A 17057-nucleotide genomic window follows, 5' to 3' on the forward strand; every position below is an offset into this window, starting at 1 on the left:
CAACAAAGACTCATTCTGGTTTAAGGGGAAGAACAACTAGTCTGGGTCAGAGTGGAGACCAGCTTCTAGTCTGTAGCATTCCCACTAATGAGGAATTTATGGCCCCAAGCAAGTCTCTTGACCATTCTGGGTCTGGGCTGCAAGGACTCATCAGTGCCACCTCAATTGCTCTTTCTGTTGATGTCCAGCAGCTGACAGCAAGACCCTGGCAAGCACTGCAGGCTGCCTTAGCTGCTAAAGGGGTTGTTTTTTCTTGAAGCATTCAAGCCATGCAAGTAGTTTCTATGGTAACAGGTCTCTTCTTTCCTGTGACTCAGATATTTGAAAAGGTTCCTCATCTATATGTTCTTCAGGGTCTGAGGTCCTCTAGCCTGTCGCCCCTCGGATTAGATAAAGCTTCAGTGTAAGGATGTCTTCCTGGGACACTCCTACCGGGAGAATAACCAGTTGCTAGTTATGCTGGCACTTGAGATTCTACTCTTGAGAAGTCTTCATATCCACTAGAAAAAGGATTGTTGAGTTAGCTAATAGAGCGGTAATATCAAGAAAACCAACATTCACTGTTGGGGTTATGAAATTTTATTTTATTTTATTTTTTTATCATGTAAAATTGTGAGAATAAAAAGAAGACAAAGCTTACATAATGGACATCTATATACCTGCCACCTAGATTCAAAATGAACATTTTGCCATCTTAGAGGTGAAATATTCTCTAAAATATATTCCCTTTTAACCATGTATACTTAACAATAATTTTTGCATATAGTCTGATAATTAGACTATTTGAAGGACAGGTTGAAATTTCCTTCAAATGTCCCAAATTTCCCCAAATGTCCCAAATACTTTTTACTAATGATTTGTTCAGACCAGGATCAAATCAAGATCTATATATTTGAATTTGGTTATTATGTTTTAATGGAGAACAGTTCCCTTTACCTCCTTTTGGTTTTTTTAACCCCTGCATGACTTTTCAGAGGATCAGTTGTCCTATAGAATATCCCACCTTTGGGATTAGTTTGATTGTCTTTTTCTTGTTTTTATTTAACTTTATTATCCCCCCTTTCCCTGGAAACTGGAAGATAAGTCTAATGACTTTTACTGAATTCAGGGAGAATATTTTTGGTAGGAATATTGTGTACTCCATGGGCTATCACAACCAGGAAACACAAAATATTTGGATTTTGAAGTTTTGTGTTGTTTTTTTAATAGCTTCATTCCATTTAAATCTTTATTCTTCTGTAATTTATCTCTGTATTAGTTTTGGGGTGGAGATCTAGCTTATTTATTTGGGAAGTTGTGGGTTTATAAAACAATATTGCATAAAATACAGGATTCCCATATACCACCTATTATTAATACCTTGTATTGGTGTGTTAGTTGGTTTTAGAAGCGAGTTTTTACTGTTTCATTAAGATAAACCTCTACAGAGAAGTCCTTTTTTTTTTTATAAGGTTTTTTATTAGTGTGAAGATTTTATAGATTCTCCTTTTCCCTTGAAACTGTTCCAGTTTGGTTTTAAAAAATAAAGGTCAAAGTTGCATTAAATTATTCAGTTTTCTCTCCTATATACCGGATAAATAGTTGGTAAAACAGTGTCTTGCCACTAATGTGTGTGTTCCCTGGACCCCAGCAGCCTCAAGTTATAAGGCTCTTTGATGTCTGGTCCTGGACTGGGCAGTTACCTTTGGACCCTTTCCTGTCCTTCAGCCTCCATATGTTTATAACTAATTTTGCTTTTCTTATAAAAAGTCAGCCTTGCTTTCTCTTCCTTTCCTGCTGCAGGCCTTGTCCCCCTATGGCTAACTGTTACCAGCAGCCGCTCCTAATCCGGGCTCCCTGCCTTTGGGCTCTCCCTCTTCAGTCCATTCATCTCCTTGGCTAGACTCAGGCTTCTGGTGGGTTTTGATCCGAGTTCTGACCGGGAGTCAGGAGCCTGGGGTCAAAATCCAGCTCTTGTGCTTACTAGCGTAGGTCGTTCTTTTAGAGCAGGCATATGATGTTTTTGAATATCAGTTTCTCCATCTGTAAAATGGGGATGATAATTTTGCCTAATGCGGCGTTGTTGCAGGGCTTGTATTAGGTGTAAAACTGTTCATTTGAAAAGTGCTCTAAACTAGAAAGGAATCCAGTTTCTGCCCAGGGTGTAGACTCACTCAGGCAGCTCACTTTTACCACTTTTTTATTGTTTTCCACTTCTGCATCTTATTTCACACAATATCTCTCTGCTCCTTTCCTCTTGTCAGAATCTATCCATCCTAAAGGCCCAGGTCAAATTCTTAATCTTCAGGGAAGCCATTTATTTTTTTTTCCTCTCAACCCACAGCTTTTTGTATATGTCAACTGTTGCATTTAGAATTTTGCTTCTAGCCATTCTGCAACTACTGTTTTTACACTTGGGTCTCTTATTTCCTAAGAGCTTCAGTTTTCTGGTGGTTGTGATACGAGATATTTGTGTCCATCTCAAAAACCAGTACTGGGCTTGAAAACTGATCATGTTATCTTGGAAACTAATTTCCAGCATGTTTGCTATAGGATCTCAGTGGTTTCTTTAATAGGTGACATTTTTGTAGAATATGAATATAACTTTCCTATGTGAAGCCCTCCTTAGCTTCCCTTTCACTGGAGCACGTGGGTCCTTCCTTGTTTTTTTTAATTAAAAAAATTTTTTTTTGCATGGGCAGGCACTGGCAATAGAACCCGGGTCTCTGGCATGGCAGGTGAGAACTCTGCCTGCTGAGCCACCTTGGCCCTCCCCACTTCCTTGCTTTTTTTCTTTCCCTTGCCTCCACCTGCTCCACCGAGGTCTCTGGTCCAGCCCTTTCTCAACTGGTGTTGCACACCTCACTGTTCCACAGGAACTGTCACCTTTCACTTGGTGTTGGCAGTGAGGGTTTATGGTGAGGAATTATATTGTCCGTGGTTCAACCTTGCTAAATAGCAATATCCAGGCCAATAGTGGGCCAGTTTTCAACTCTCATTCTCTCACCACTCAAAAGCCTGTGCTCCCCAAGCCTGACTGATGAGTAGAATCACTTGGATTTTTCAGTGACCTAAACCTGAGTTGACCTCTGCACCTAATGAATTAGATTTTCCCAGGGTGGCTTGGGAAGCTATGTTTTCTTTCTTTTTTTAAAATTTTTAAATTAATTTAAAATTTAAAAATATATGGCAACAAAGAAACAAAGAAACAACCGTTCTTAATATATAATCATTCTGTTCTACATATATAATCAGTAATTCACAATATCATCACACAGTTGCATATTCATCATGATGATCATTTCTTAGAACATTTGCATCAATTCAGAAAAAGAAATAAAACGAAAACAGAAAAAAAATTATACATACCATACCCCTTACCCCACCCTTTCATTGATCACTAGCATTTCAAACTAAATTTATTTTAACATTTGTTCCCCTTATTATTTAATTTTATTCCATATGTTCTACTCGTTTGTTGACAAGGTAGATAAAAGGAGCATCAGACACAAGGTTTTCACAATCACACAGCCACATTGTGAAAGCTATATCATTATACAATCATCCTCAAGAAACATGGCTACTGGAACACAGTTCTACATTTTCAGGCAGTTCCCTCCAGCTGCTCCATTACATCTTGAATAACAAGGTGATATCTACTTAATGCATAAGAATAACCTCTGGGATAACCTCTCAACTCTGTTTGGAATCTCTCAGCCATTGACACTTTGTCTCATTTCACTTTCCCCCCTTTTGGTCGAGAAGGTTTTCTCAATCCCTTGATGCTGAGTTTCAGCTCCTTCTAGGATTTCTGTCCCACGTTGCCAGAAAGGTCCACACCCCTGGGAGTCATGTCCCAGGTACACAGGGGGAGGGTGGTGAGTTTGCTTGTTGTGTTGGCTGGAGAGAGAGGCCACATCTGAGCAACAAAAGAGGCTCTCTTGGGGGTGACTCTTAGGCCTAATTTTAAGTAGGCTTGACCTATCCTTTGTGAGGTTAAGTTTCATATGAACAAACTTCAAGACTAGGGGCTCAGCCTATAGCTTTGGTTGTCCACACTGCTTGTGAGAATATCAAGAATTCAACTAGGGGGGGGTTGAATTTTCCCCCGTTCTCACCATTCCCTGAAGGGGACTTTGCAAATACTTTTCCAGTCACTGATCAAATCACTCTGGGATTCATCGGGGCATCACTCTGGACAAACCAACAGGAAACCATGTTTTCTAAAGCTGTCCCTGGGCTGTATTTGGGAACCACTGTCCTGAAGGCCCACCTTATCCCTCAATCATTTGTCACTAATGTTGGTGCTTGCACATTCTGCTGTACTGATTGTCGGATAGGATTACAGATGGTTCCATATCATCCTTTTAAAGTAATCTCATCGCATAAGGGACTGTAGGATCATAAGAGATGAGCCTGTTAGAGGCTTTAGAAGCAAATGGATAGTTTCCAATTGGTGTGTTCTTTCTTTAGACTTGCTGTGAACTAAACCTTGCTATCACCATCTGTTTTGTAAATTCCATTTTCAGTTTAACAGCTGGATTGTGAAAGATATATAAGATTATTCAATTAAAAACCCAAATTTGGCAAGTGGGTATCTTTTCTCTTTCTCTCTTTCTCTTAAGGACTCCTTAAATATACTGTTTTACTTCCTTAGACATCCTCTGGCTCTTATTTCTGTCAACCAGAAATATGTGGATTATAAACTTAGACCAGCACAAGAGTACTTTGGCGCAAACAGGACTTTGAGAGTTAATCGTGTACATGATTGTCAGCCTTCAGTTTTATCCATGAGTAAATCTGGATTGTTTAGAGCACGTGCTTTTCCCTACCTCAATACAGAAAGCTGCTGGCTACTGCACATCTGAAAACCTGAGCCAGAGGTGAGGTGAACTCTGTTTTAATTTGACATTGATATAGGAGTCCATCATATTAGGCTCCTCTTAACTGTGAGAACACCGAAACTCAGACCAGGCAGTCTTCTCAAAGCTCACACTAGAACCCTGGTCTCTGGACTCTCACTATTCCTCCCTCCTACTTCATCATTCCATTTGAAGCACTGTGTGTGTGGTTCCCTAAAAGAGAGTTAAGTAACTGTGTTTTGGAGGAGAGATTATATGTGCTTTCATTTTCTTATTTCATTATTTCTATATTTTGTAAATAAACCGCAATAAATATTACTGTTGTAATCAGGGAAAAAAGTGCTACTTAGGAAGGATAACTTTGTATGGGAAAACATGACTCAGAGTTCACAACAAGTGTTCACGCCAAGGCTGGCTGAGGGCACGGGAATTCCTCATTGGTACTGGAATGAAGCCCGTACTAAATGAAAAATGCATATTAATACTATTTTGGGGACAGCCTATACATTTATTTCAATAGCCTTGGTTATATTTTATCTGCTTAAGAGCAATATATGAATTTACTTCTATTAAGAATGACAGGAATGGAAATGTCCAAAATAACCAAACTTATACTTTTTTTGCAATACATTGGAGGGATTCTGCTGACAGACTTGGAATTTATGAAGTATGTTCATGGAGCAAATTAAAGCTCTGCCTGCTACCAACAGATATGATGGTCGTGTGCCGTCATCTTAGTTTCTGCCGTTAGATAATGTCAGGCTGTGGAATGTTTGGGTTCATCCTTGTTATGACCAAGTTTTTTTTTGTTTTTGTTTAACTTTTTTTTTGTTGTATGAAATACATTTATACACAAAAAAGTGATACATTTCAAAGTACTTTTTAACAAGTCATTATAGAACAAATTTCAATGTATGGTATAGGTTCTAGTTCCACAATTTCAGATATTCACTTCTAGCTGCTCTAAGGCACTGGAGACTAAAACGAAATATCAATATAATGACTCATTTAGTCATACTCATTTGTTAAAGCCTGTCTTTTCTGTTATACTTCCTCCTTCTCCTTTGGCCTTTCTCCCAATCTTTAGGGATATTTGAACAATGACCATTCTGACTTCTTCATGTTGAAAAGGGGTGTTGATATTGTAGGGTAGGAGGATGTACCTTGTTGATGCTTTTGGAGAGACTATAACTCCGGTTTATCTGGCCTAGGAACCATTAGGTTTTAGGTTTCTGCAATATAAACATAATGAGTGAAACTTCTATAGAGTCTCAGATAGACCATGGGTATTCTTTAGGGTTTATAGGAATACTGTTGATTGGGGTTTTGGCATACTATGGCAACTAGCAATATCAAGCTGAAGCTTGCATACAAGTAGCCTCCAGAAGGGCCTCTTGATTCTCAAGTCTCTGAGACACTGATACCTTATTTTTTTACATTTCTTTCCCCTCTTTTGGTCAGGTTGGAATTGTGGATCCCTTGGTGCCAGGGCCAGGCTCATCCTTGGGAGACATCTCCCACATTGCCGGGGAGACGTACAACCTGGAGTCAAGTCCCATGTAGGGGGAGGGTAGTGGTTTTATTTGCAGAGTTGGGCTTAGAAAGACAGAGGCCACATCTAAGCAACAAAAGAGGTTCTCTGACGGTAACTCTTAGGCATAATTATTGGTTGTTTTAGCATCTCCATTACAGAAATCAGTTTCGTAAGAGCAAGCCTCAAGATCAAGGGGTGGGCAGGCCACTGTGGCTCAGCAGGCAGGAATGCTTGCCTGCGATGCCAGAGGACCTGGGTTCGATTCCCAGTGCCTGCCCATGTAAAAAAAAAGAGAGATCAAGGGGTTGGCCTATTTACATGGAAGTCCCTGTTTGAGATAGTATCAGGGTTTTCCCCAGATGGGAAAGTTTAATAGTTCCATGCTTTTTCTCCAGTCTCTCAAGGGACTTGCCAATATTTTAAAATTATCTGTCCAACATACTCTAGAACACATCTGAGTATTACATTAAGCTATACAGAATTGCAAGATCTCGTTCCCAATTCTATGCTCCGTGTGTTTAGGTTGTTTAATTGAATTGGCCATACAGATTAAATTAGACTGTGCACTATGGAAAATTTAGGTTTTGAACAAAATCAACCTCCCCTCCTTTGGTCTCATACAGTAGGTGAAGTTCTAAAATAAGGACAATATCATCCTTTACCCTGTATTTTGATTTACCTTAGTCCCAACCAGATTGGCTTCATTCTTAATCTCGAATTGAAGCTTAATCTCTGTTTTGGCTTCTTTAACAGTTGTTATATGAAGCAATGCTGACTTTCAGAGTTGTGGAACTCCAACTCTGAGTCTTAGGTGTCACACAGTTCCCCAAAGTTCCAGGAAAATACTGGGTTATACACATATAGCACATCACCTCATAATTTAGAAATAACACTTAAAAGCTCACCATATTAGTTTGCTAATGCTGCAGGGAAGCAATATACCAGAAATGGAATGGCTTTTGTGCTGGTTTTAAAGGAAGTATGCCCCCTAAGAAAAGCCATGTTTTAATATAAATCCATTTCTTAAAGGTAGAATAATCTCTATTCAATACTGTATGTTTGAAACTGTAATAAGATCATCTCCCTGGGTGATGTGATTTAGTTAAGAATGGTTGTTAAACTGGATTAGGGGATGACATGTCTCCACCCATTTGAGTGGGTCTTGATTAGTTTCTGAAGTCCTATAAAAGAGGAAACATTTTGGAGAATGAGAGATTCAGAGAGAGCAGAGAATGCTGCAGCACTACGAAGCAGAGTCCACAAGCCAGCGACCTTTGGAGATGAAGAAGGAAAATGCCTCCCAAGGAGCTTCATGAAACAGGAAGCCAGGAGAGAAAGTAGCAGATGACGCTGTTTGCCATGTGCCCTTCCAGCCAAGAGAGAAACCGTGACTGTGTTCAACATGTGCCTTTCCAGATGAGAGAGGAACCCTAAACTTCATCGGCCTTCTTGAACCAAGGTATCTTTCCCTGGATGCCTTTGATTGGACATTTCTATAGACTTGTTTTAATTGGGACATTTTCTCGGCCTTAGAACTGTAAACTAGCAACTCATTAAATTCCCCTTTTAGAAAGCCATTTCATTTCTGGTATATTGCATTCCGGCAGCTAGCAAACTAGAACAGCTTTTAAAAAGGGAATTTAATAAGTCACAAGGTTACTTTTCTAAGGCCATGAAAATGTCCAAATTAAGGCACCAACAAGAGGTTACCTTCACTCAGGTAAGGCTGATGCCTCCAGAACACTTCTGTCACTTGGCTGGCATCTGCTGGTCCTTGTTCCCAGTTCTGTTGCTTCCAACTTCTGATGCCATTTGGGTTTCCTCTTAAAAGCATGGGATTAAAGGTGAGCATTCACTTAGCTGCTCTGGGACAAAACTCTGGATTTCATCTTTCAGCTTAGCATCTGTCAGGGCTGAAGATTTCTTCTCTTCAGGTTCTGGCTATTTCCATGAGTTCTTGTTTAGCACTTGGGCTATTTCTCACTCCATCTCCAAACATCTACATTGACTCTGAGGTTTCTTCAAAACGTTTCTACCTTTTGGGGTGATGACCACAGACCCTGAAGAAATTAAAGACAAAACAAAACATAAGAGGATACTATGAACAGCTGTACACCAACAAACTAGACAGCTTAGCTGAAATGGACAAATTCCTGGAAACACATGATCAACCTACACTGACTTAAGAAGAAATAGAAGATCTCAACAAACCAATCACAAGTAAAGAGATTCAATCAGTCATCAAAAATCTTCCCTGAAAGAAAAGACCAGGGCTAGATGTCTTCACAGAGGAATTTTATCAAACATTCCAAAAAGAACTAACACCAATCCTGCTCAAAAGCATCCTAAAATAGAAGAACAAAGTGAAGGGTTAACACTTCCTCATTTTAAAACTTATTATAGAGCCACAGTGGTCAAAACAGCATGTTATTGACACAAAGATAGAAGTATTGACCAATGGAATCAAATCGAGTGTGCAAAAATAGACCACCCAATCTATGGTCAACTGATCTTGGACAAGGTCCCCAATCACTGAACTGGGACAAAATAGGCTTTTCAACAAATGGGCATGGGAGAACTGAATATCAACAGCCAAAAGAATGAAGGAGCATCCTTACCTTACACCCTATACAAAAATGAACTCTAAGTGGATCAAAGACCTAAATATAACAACCCATGCTATAAAGCTTCTAGAAGAAGATGTAGGGAAGCATCTTCAAGACCTAGTAATAGGAGGTAGCTTCCTAAACTTTATACCCAAAACACAAGCAACAAACAAAAAAATACAGAAATAGAAACTCCTCAAATCAAATGTTTTTGTACCTCAAAAGACTTTGTCAAAAAAGTAGAGAGGCAGTCAACTCAATGGGAGAAAATATTTGGAAATCACACATCAGATAGAGGTTTGATATCTGTATATATATAAAGAAATCATACAACTCAACAATAAAAGAAAAAAAAGCCCAATTATAAAGTGGGCTTAAGATATGAATAGACATTTTTCTGAAGAGCAAATACAGATGGCTCAAAAGCACCTGAAGAGATGCTCATTTTCATTAGTTACAAAGGAAATGCAGATCAAGCCTACAATGAGATACCACCTCACACCTATAAGAAAGGCTGCTGTTAAACAAACAGGAAACTGTAAATGTTGGAGAGGATGTGGAGAAATTGGGACACTTATGCACTGCTGTTGGGAATGTGTAATGGTATAGCCACTATGGAAGACAGTCTGATGGTTCCTCAGAAAACTAAATACTGACTTGCCCTATAACCTGACAATACCTGTATTCAGTATATACCCAGAAGAGCTGAAAGCAGTGATACAGACAGACATTTGCACACCGATGTTCATAACAGCATTATTCACAATAGCCAAAAGATAGAAACAAACCAAATGCCCATCAGCAGATGAATGGATCAACAAAATGTGGTATACACATACGATGGGTTATTATGCAGCAGTAAGACAAAATGATGTCCTGAAGCACATGACAAGATGGTTGAGCCTTGAGGACATAATGCTGAGTGAAATAAGCCCAATACAAAAGGATAGATACTGTATAATTCCACTTTTATGACCTTGATAAGGGTGAAAGCAGAGACTTATAATACAAAATATAGGGAACCTAGAGGTGTACAGAAGCTAGAGACAGGTGAACGGTTAGCTAATGAGGTTGAATTGAAATGTAAGGGAATGAATAGAAGTGAAGGTGATTCACTAGTGGGTTTATAAGTAATATTACCATAGTGAAGGTGAACATGATTGAATAGACCCTTGTGACACACTGATTAATACTACAAATATTAATAAGTTCTTGCATGAACTACTGCAAAGGTATGAATCTTGTACAAAGAGTGTATAAGTTTGGGGTATAGAGGGAAAACTGTTATCGCATACTATAGGCTATGTTTAACAGGAAATCATCAACAGTACCACAGCAACAGCAGGGGTAAATAATAGGGGGAGAGACAAGATTTAAGGGGAGGTTTGGGTTTTCTGTTTGGTGAGAATATGTTTATTGGTTGGAAACAATGAAATTATCTAAAATTGAGGCTGCTGATGGACTGTTGACTTTAATCATTATACATGATGCCCGATGAATTGAGGTGGTAGAAGGATGCACTGACTGAAAAGTAGGTTGGTGAATGATGGTATATACCTGTGATTGAATGTTGTGCTGCTACAAAAAGGAATGAAGTTGTGAGGGAGGCATGCAATGATGTGAATAAACCTGTGGGGCATTTGATGAGGCAAAATAAGCCAGAAACTAAAGAACAAATATTGTATGGTCTCACTTAACAAAATACTTATAAGAAAACAGAGTCCTGGGCGGGCCGCGGTGGCTCAGCGGGCAAGAGTGCTTGCCTGCCGTGCCGGAGGACCCCGGTTCGATTCCCGGCCCCAGCCCATGTAAAAAACAAACAAACAAACAAACAAAATATAATAAAACAAGAAAATGTTTAAAAATGTTTCCCTTTCTTCCTCACTTCCTTCCTTCCTTCTTTCTCTGTCTTTCCTTCCCTTCCTCCCTCTTTCTTTAAAAAAAAAAAAAAAGAAAACAGAGTCCTAGATTGTAAGTTCTTGTGGCCGTCACATTTAGTCCAGAGCAGTAATTGTTATTTCTGGATTTTGAGAGGCTGTTTTATAAATGTATAACCTTGTATTTACAGTTAAGAACAAAGCCAATCTGGTCAGATTAAGGTAATTTAGAATACAGGGGTAAGGAAGACATTGTCTTTATTTTAGAATCTCATGTGCTCTTTGAGACCGAAGGAAGAAAGGTTTATTTTGTCCAGAACCTAAATTTTCTGTACTACATAATCTAACTCAACCTGTCTAGATAGATCATTCAACAATCCAAACACAGGGAGCCTAGAATAGGAATGAGGGCCTTTAATCCTCTATAGTTTAATGTACTATAGTTTAATGTACTATCTGGGATGCCTGGATACATCCCAAAGTATATTAAGCAGATAATCAAAAAGTATTGGCAAAGTCCCTTGAGAGATGGGAGAAACAATACGAAACTATTCAACTTAACCACTGGGGAAATCCCTGATACTGTGTTAAACATTAGGGAGACCCAAATCAATAGGCCAAGGCCTTGATCTTGAGGCTTGCTCTTGTGAAGCTTATGCATGTAACAGAGAAGCTTAGCCTACCTATAGGTATGCCTAAGAGTTACTTTTGGAGGATCTCTTTTTTTGCTCAGATGTGACCTCTCTCTCTCTAAGCCCAACTCTTTAAATGAAATCATTGCTAAGCATCATGAAATCAACAATGCCGTTTTGACCAAAAGGGGGGAAATAAGTGTAACAAGTAAGATATCAGTGGCTGAGAGAGTTCAGTTAGAGTGGAGAGGCTACTCTTGGAGGTCACTCTTACACAGCTCCAGTTAGACATTGTTACCTATCATAGCTTGCCACCCCTAACCAAAACCATTCCTGCCAATCCTAAAGAACACCCACCTAGAGCATTATATAATATTTTACAATTACCCACACACTAGGGTTACTTTCCAGAAACCTACAACCTCCATATGGTTCCTGGACCAGATAAGCCCTGAAATTCAGAGGGGCCAGCCTTTCCTGAACATCAACTAGTTCCATCCCCCTATCTAATATTATTGACAGCCCCTTCCAACATGGAAAAGTTAAAATGGGCAAAGCTCGAATATACCTGAAAAGTGGGAGAAAGATCAAAGTTACAGTGGAGTTATACAGAGAAGGTCGGGCTTAACAAACTTAATGGCTGAATCATTATATATTGATATTTCTTTTAGTTTCTGGTACCTTAGAGCAGCTGGAAGTAAAAACCTAACATTATGAAATTGTAACCCATACTAAATTCTGAAATCTGTCTACAACATAATTGTTGTGATGTGCTTTGAAATTTATTGCTTTTTTGTATATATGTTATTTTTCACAAAAAAGAAAAAGTACAGCTCTATGATGATACAGTGAACCATTGATTGTACACTTCGGATAACTACATGGTGTTCTAGTTTGCTGGCTGCTGGAATGCAACACACCAGAGACAGATTGGCACTTTTTTTTTTTTACATGGGCAGGCACCGGGAAACAAACCCGGGTCCTCTGGCTTGGCAGGCAAGCATTCTTGCCTGCTGAGCCACCGTGGCCCCCCGACAGATTGGCTTTTAATAAAAGGGGATTAATTTCATCAGTTCTTCAGAGAAAAGGCAGCTAACTTTCAACTGAGGTTCTTGCTTACGTGGGAAGGCACAGGGTAAACTCTGCTGGCCTTCTCTCCAGACCTCTGGGTTCCAACAACTTTCCCCAGGGTGATTTCTTTCTGTACCTCCAAAGGCCTGGGCTGAGCTGCGAGTGCTGAGATGAGGTATGCTGAGCTGCTTGGGCTGTGCTACGTTGAGTCTCTCATTTAAGCACCAGCCAATTAAGTCAAACGTCATTCATCGCAGCAGGCACACCTCCTAGCCAACTGCAGATGTAATGAGCAACAGATGAGGTTCACATGCCATTGACTCATGTCCACAGCAACAGAACTAGGCACCTTCACCTGGCCAAGTTGACACCCGAATCTAACTACCACACATGGTATGTGAATGCATAATATATTTTAATAAAGAAAATTTTCCGTTTTTAAAGGACTCCAGAAAACTAAACAAGACCCACCTTGAATAGGTAGAGTCACATTTCCATCTAATCAAAAGGTCACACCCACAGTTGGGTACTCACATCTCTGTGAAGATAATCAAAAGTTTTCACCCTACAGTATTGAATCAGGATTTAAAAAAGGGGCTCCTCTCACAAGATAGGATCAGTATTAAAACTTGGCTTTTCTGGATTATATCATAGTTTCAGACACACTCAGAAATGAATGTGACTGCTTTAAGAGCTTACAGTCTAGGCCACAATTTTCTTATAAGTATTTTCTAAAAGAGGACATACAACTTTGTCCTTTTGTTTCTGGCTTATTTTGCTCAGCATGATGTCCTCATGGTTCGTTCACAATGTTATGTGTCTCATGACTTCATTCCTTTCTGTAACCACACAATATTCCCCGTATATATACGTCATTCTTTGCCTTTTTTCTGTCATTGTACCCCTGGGCCACTTCCATCCACTGGGTATCGTAAATAATGCTGCCATAAACGTCAGCGTGCATCAGTGTGTCTATTCGAGTCCCTGTTTTCAGTTCTTTCAAGTGTATTCGCAATAATCGGATTGCCTAATCATATGGCGACCCTATGTTTAACCTTCTGTGGGTCTCCTACTGCGTTACCCTCCAGAGGGACTGCCCCATTCTGCTGCCCTACCAACATTAAATAGCCATACCCCTCTCCACATTTTCTCTAGCACTTGAATCTTTCAGTTTTTTTATTTTGAATATGCAGATTTTGTTGAGATATACTCAGATAATGTGTATTCTATCCAATATAAAGTCAGCATTTAACAGCATCCTCACTTAGTGGTACAGTCATCATTACTCTCAATTTTAGATAATTTTCATTGCTCCAAAGAGAAAAATAGCAGATAGGTACAGCCTATCACCAAGTTTTACGGTTATCAGCTCTGTCTTGTTAAGTGCAAAAAGCCGTAAGAGTTGAAAGTACTAGTAAAAGGATGCAACATCATGATGGACATGAAATCAGAGATAATGACTTTATACCCGTTTAAATTTGTTTCAATATTGCCCTTTGCTCAATTGCGCATATTTTTCAAACAGAAATAGAAAGCATAAACTACAAAGGACAGAAACCCTTTTCTGAGTTGCAGAGTGTGATTTAGGGAGGTTTTTGTAGGAGTTTGCACTGCTGCATGAAGCAGCCTGTCTCTTTCCTTTATCATCCTCCATCTCAAGTCCCTCTGCTCAAAGGTAACCTCTGTTTCTGGTTTTGTTTCCAGGAAAAAATATACAAAGCACCAGCATATGTATGAATAACTCAATTTAAAAAATATTTTTATTTATGAAGAATTCAAATATACCAGAAGAAGTTTGAAGCATTAATTTAGCAAACATCCATCCATTTTGAACAAATCTTAACATTTTACTATACTTGCTTTTATACAGATATATTTTAAACTTCCTGTGTTTCTCTTCCTGATGCTATTGCTCTCCCTCCATAGAAGTAGTCATTATTCTGAATTTGATGTGTCTTACTCTTGTGCATGTTTTTATACTTTCATTCTATGTGTATGTCATAAAGAACATGTCGTGTTGTTCCTGCTTCATTTAAATCAATCATACTCTGTATATCATGCCGCTTGCTTTTTTTGCTGATCATTGTTTCAAGGGTTTATATATGCAGCTCAAATTCACTCCCTTTCACTGCCAGGTAGTATATTATTGTATAAACTTTACCCAATCTGTAAAAATCGTTCTCCTAATACAACTTAAGTTTCCATTTTTTTTGCTATTACTAATACTGCTGCAATGTCTTTTTGACCACACGAGCTTCTTTGGAGTCCCTTTGTTTTTAAATCTATTTTAAGAAAATGAATCACAGGGTAAGACTGACATATTAATTGGGTAAATGTGGTGGAAGATCTGTGTTTTAACATCCACTCTGTGTGGCATGCAGAGCACTGAGTGGCACCTCCAAAATACAGTGTGTGTCCCTAGGAGCTTAAAACCCAATGGGGTGGGGAGATAAGAGCACCAGTACTGCCACTGTGGGGCACAATGCGTGTGTATGCTGGCAGAGGTGATTCTGATGTCAGATAGACTGGGAGGGTTTGGGCCAGTGAGTCATACCATTCTCCACCAAATCAGGGTGGGCTTATCTTTGTTAATACCTTGAGTTGATTTAATTCCACCCAAGAGCAAAGAGGCTTGAGGCTTTTAGTTCTGTCTATCTCTGTCTCTTTCAATTCTAAAGCCGGTAGACAGATCCTGTTTCTGCCTTTCTGTCCCTTAGGATAGATACACTTTAAGTGTTCTGAGTTTTCTTCCATTGTCTTTTTTTTTTTTTTTAATTGCAGAAGTTGTGGGTTTATAGAGCAATCATGCAGGATCCCCATAACCACCCCTCCACCAACACTTTGCTTTGGTGTGGAAAATATATTGCAATTTATAATAGCCCTTTTTCATAATTTGCTAATTTTTTAAACAGTAGTTAATTTTGTTTCAGTTGATGAAAGGTCATTAAAATAGAACTGTTCATTATCATACATAGTTTATAATAGGTGTATTTTTTCCTATATACCATCTTATCACCTTAATTTATTTTGGTGGTAAAATACACATAGCATAAAGTTTACCATTATAGCCATTTAAAGTGTAGAAATTCAGTGGCATTAAGTACATTCAAACTGTTGTACATGTGTGATTGTGAAAACTTTGTGTCTGATGCTTCTTTTATCTAGGGTATGGACAGATAAGTAAAAAATATGGAGAAAAAATAAATAATAGGGGAACAAAGGTTAAAATACATTAAATAGCTTGAAATACTAGTGGTCAATGAGAGGGAGGGGTCAGGGGTATGGCATGTATGAGTTTTTTCTTTTTTCTTTTGCTGCAGAGATCCAAATGTTCAAAAAAATGATCATGGTGATCAGGTCTGAGTTTGTCTTAAAAAATATATCTATATTTTTTAGTGGGGCATTTTGAAGGTATGAAGATTCTTTGTAATTGAATGAACCTTGAGGGCATTATGTCGAGTGAAATAAGTCAGACAGAAAAGGACAAATATTAGTCCCTAATATGAACTAAATATAGCTAGCAAACTCATGCTGTAATATCTAGAACACAGGTCACCAGAAATGGAATGAGGGCAGAGAATGGGAAATGATGCATTAAAGTATAGTGCAGGATATGTCATAAGTCTGATTGCAAATGCTTGGAAATGGATAGAGGTGACGGGAGCATATTATAGTTGAATGTAACTAACAGCGATGATATGTGGTTGTGATTGTGGTTGAAAGGGAAAGCGTAGGGTTGTGTATGTCACCAGAAGGAAAGCCGGAGGATGAAACATGGGACTGTATAACATAGTGAACCCGCTTCAGGGTGGAAATGTGTTAGCATTGATTGTGGTGATGAATGTACAACTCTGTGAATCTACTAGAAGATATTGATTGTACACTTTAGATGATTGTAAGTCTGTGAATTTATGTCAGTAAAAACTGCTTTAAAATAAAGATCTATGCATTAGCTACAAAACATGAAATGCTTCGAAGCAGGAGTTCTCAAAATGTGCTTTCCAGACCAGAGCACCAGCTCTGGGAATGTGTTAGAAATGTGCATTCTCAGGCCCACGCCAGACCTACTGAATCAAAAGCTCTGGAAAGTGGGACCCAGCACCATATTTTAACAAACCCTGGGTGGGGGTGGGGTGGGGTGGGGGTGGTCTGAGACCCCTGCTTCAGAAGATGCTTGATTAAATAAGTACGTGGGGTTATGTTGTGGGACCGCCTTGCTGTACCTTCGGGACGGGTTTCTGGCAGACGCTAGAGATGGCAGACGTGAGAGATGGCCACCCCAGAGTGTTGTTTGTTGTCATTGCTTTATCATTCATGATATTAAAAAAGGTACACCTTGGGACTGACGTGTGCTGTTATGGACAAACCTATAACTTTTGAAGGCTACTCTGAGTCCCTTTGTTAGTTATGATCAGCAGTAGGAAATAAAATGCCATAAATCCTTGTTTCCAGGGTTACCTTCTTGCTGTTGATAACAGGCAGGAAATTAAAACAAT

The 17057-nt window shown here is 39.1% G+C and overlaps 1 protein-coding gene across 1 annotated transcript in view; it reads left to right on the forward strand.

Moving 5' to 3' along the window:
- The window catches only part of GCH1 (GTP cyclohydrolase 1), a 72323-nt gene that overhangs the window by 19395 nt on the left and 35871 nt on the right, over positions 1 to 17057 (forward strand). The gene's annotated exons all lie outside the window — the stretch shown is intronic.

This window comes from Tamandua tetradactyla, chromosome 12, assembly GCF_023851605.1.
Source record: "Tamandua tetradactyla isolate mTamTet1 chromosome 12, mTamTet1.pri, whole genome shotgun sequence".
NCBI lineage: Eukaryota > Metazoa > Chordata > Mammalia > Pilosa > Myrmecophagidae > Tamandua > Tamandua tetradactyla.